We start from the raw sequence: 3912 nt of genomic DNA on the forward strand, positions 1-3912 counted from the left end.
CATTCAGTATTTCATGCCAACACAAATTGATTCAGGTATTTTTCTACATATTAAGCCTAAAGGCAATGCGAAAAATTGCGCTTTTGTACATTGTTATATTTTATAAGCAAATAACAAAGAGTACAGTGGCGGGTCTGCGGAGGATATGACACATTCGGTTGTCTTTGGAGGTGAACCTATTTGGCTAGTGTTGTTCTACTGCTGCTCTCTTCTAAACGTGAAGACATCAACTCGATCCATATATTATGATAAATAATTATTGTAGAGAAATCATTAAGGTTTTAAGCGATCAAAAGCTTGAAAGTTAAAGTTTGTTTAATAATAAATTTTGGGTAAACACATTAATTTAATGTATTTTAATACTGTACAGTAAAGTAAAATACAATTATTTTACTTCGATTTAAATTGAATTCGCTCATCTTTATTTATTGAGTATTTATAACAATGTTTGCCATCCATGCAATAATATAGTAAAAGCTTACATTTTGTATACACTGTGGTAATAATATTTCATCTATGAATATGTATATTTTAACGAAGCGTGATTTAAACTAATCTGGAAAGAAAATAAAATTGCAAATAATTTTAAGTGTATTTCATTATTTTGTTTATACATATATATGCATTTTAGCTTATTTGAAGCCATGGATGTTATTATTAATCATATTCTGGTAATGTCCCGGCTAGTTCACCAGTGTCGTCCAGATAAGACTATTCCGACGAACTATTTTACTGTAGAGAAATCTTCATCACTGTCCATACTCAACTGCATCATTATAGAGTCAATGGTTATCTTCCAGAACACCGTCTTTCTTCAAGTATTCCTCAACTTTTGTTATATCTTTAACATAGCCAGTCCAATAATCCTAAGGAACTGTTTTAATGGCGACGGAGGTAAGTTCCTTAAAAAGAGCCAAACTTAGGGCACCCGTAACATGTTCTCCCTTATTTTTCATTTGACCTTACTCTACGTAAGTTCTATAGGGTAAATGTCACACAAATATGGTGGCAGCCTGACAAGATTATGGTCATGATTTTTTAACAAGATGTCAACCTTATACACTTGTTCAAATGGTTTGTCCTGATTCAACGCCCTTGCACAATGAACCCCCGCCTCTGAAGCTATTGTGCCATTTCATTCTTAACGGAACTTTTCGTTTGAGGTTTATCAATTTTTATGTTATCGTGATGACCGTTGGCCATTACCATGACTGATTGAAGAAGAAACAAATGCATGGGAGTTTTCTCTCTTACCCATTTATCAGAATTTTCTTTATTCATTTGCCTATGATAGTCTTCTGTAGATTTATCCGCCTGAAATACAAGTTCTGCTTCGTCCAGAAACCAATCGCTAGAGTTAACGTGTACGATGATAATCTACTATCTCCATTGTTGGTAGTCAGGACACCAGTTACATCGTCACTTTTCTGGCCAACATTTATGGAAAGTTGTATTAGAGTCTACCCAACTTTCGTCCATGTAAAATATTTTACTGTTGTCACTCATCAGCTTTATAATACGAGGGCAGTTTGATAAGTCAGTGACTTTTTTTTTAATTTCCCACGCAGTAACTTTAAATGCAACAGTGCTGCAGTCAACTGTAACCTATCAGTGAACAACTATATATTTTTGAGCAAGCTGTGTCGTGCAGTTGGTGTTTGATAGCCGTTCAAAGCAGACAATATCGTGAATTTTCACGAAAATGGTAAAAAGTGAATTTTGTGTGCTGATTAAACATTACTTTTTATGTAAAAATTAATCACTTAGACTAAGAAAGGCTTTATAAATATTACGGGGGCTCCGGCACCTTCAATTTCAATGATTAAGAAGTGGTTTACAGAGTTCGTTGAGGTCGTACCAGCACTAATGATGCCGAACGTTCAGGTCACCCAAAATGTTCAGGATAATCAGGAATCGTCAATAAAATCCATGGAATAATATTAGACGATCGGAGAACGAAAGTGCGAGAGTTGGCTCATGATGTACATATCTCAACTAAATGGATACATATCACATTTTTACACGAATATTTGGACACGATAAAATTCCGTGAGATGGGTGCCGCGATTGTTCACAATCAACCAAAAACGCAACCGTGTGACCACTTTAAAAGATTATTTAGCATTGTTCAGGCGTAACCTATAGATAGGCTACCGGTATACCTGCCATGTCCCAGGTGAGAAGATTAGCTTCAGTCTTTCCAATCCTAAGAAATGAAATGAAAATTCTCTTTATTTTTTCAGGCGAAGTTAGGACTACATAGTCCTTTCTTACACTTAACCTGATTATTAGTATATGTAAGTACAAGCCATTTGTAATCTTCAAAATAAAAATCAAATCAAGAGCTTTTCAAAAATAAATTGAATATTTGCTATGTATCCTAAAACCAACAACAAATCACTTAACAAAAACAACATTGCACTCTTAAATTTATACTGTGTATAAAATTAATATTTGATTATAAAATAATATTGATGATACATTTTAAACAAAAACTTAGTCAAAATATACAACATTACAATTAAAACATTCTATTTTTATTAACATTATTTACTTACACTCACACATTCATTCATTCTGTCTGCAACAAACCATGACTAGCGATCCTCGGGCACCACGGCCGCGGACATCCGCTGCAAAAAATATAACAGGCGATGCAAACCGATCCCGGTTCTCCAAAGGATCTGGAAGAGAATTCCACAAACAGCAAGCAGACACTACAAATGATTTATTAAAGACAGTCGTTCTGTGGTGGAGGATTCGCAACGTCGACGAGCCAGTGCCGGTGTTCCTTATGCCTTTTCCAATAGCAATGAACTCAACAAAATCGTTTGTAAAGTATTTTGGAAACCCGGTTTTAAGGATAGAAAAAAGTAAAATTAGAATTCGGAAAGCTCTTAGATCTTGCAATTTTAACGTTGACATTAGTACATAATAAGGTGAGATATGCTCATCTCGCTTTAAATTAAACAAAAATCGTAATCAATAATTTTGGATTTTCTGCAATCTATTATTCAAAACCACAGTCATGTCATTAACCACGGCATAACAGTAGAGGAAGTGGGGAAATACGAGTGATTTAATCAGTAAAAGCTTTATGTGTGACCACTATTCTGTGGTGTGGTAGAAATCGTTGCATTCTTTTCAGCGTATAAACTGCTGCAAATACCTTTTTACAGGTACCTACAACGTAGTCAGTCCAGTCCATCGTTTTCGTAATTGTCAATCCCAAACTTCTGACACTACTACAGTATGCTACAGCCTCTCAGTTTACCAATATTTCACATACATTGTTAAAGTCAACTGTATTCAAAAGTCTAAAATGCCCAATTATTATGAGTTTAGTTTTGTCCGAGTTGAGTTTCAGTCCGTGCTTTTCAGTCCAAAGTATAATCTGTTGAATGTCCAAGTTAATGTTTTCAATAGTTTGGTTAGTGTTACTAACACTGCAGTGACCATATAATATCTGTAAGTCATCAGCATAAGAGTGAAACTTCGTATGTGTCAGTACCTTGCTTATATCGTTAACATATAGTGAAAAAAGTAAAGGGCCAAGAATGGATCCTATGGATAAAAAATCCTTAGAAAAATCCCTGCTTTTACTAACATTAACTTACACTAATCTGACAAAAATTCCAACACCAAATATTAGATAAGTGGAGATAATATTAAAATAATTCTTTTGAAACCTTATAGGTCTAGTAAATTATGTGCGATAAAAAGATAAATAAAGAAAATAAAAATAACCGCTGAAATTAATTATAATCAGATGTGCATTATCGAATTAACTAACGTGGCAACTTACAACATGTGCGCTTTAAAGTACTATGGGCTACGTGGAATTGTTCCAAGCCTTTTGGCAATAAAGTTGAAAAAAAAGAAATAACAAAATTGTCACTGTCGATCCTCTAT

Source organism: Homalodisca vitripennis, chromosome 4 (assembly GCF_021130785.1).
Source record: "Homalodisca vitripennis isolate AUS2020 chromosome 4, UT_GWSS_2.1, whole genome shotgun sequence".
Lineage (NCBI taxonomy): Eukaryota > Metazoa > Arthropoda > Insecta > Hemiptera > Cicadellidae > Homalodisca > Homalodisca vitripennis.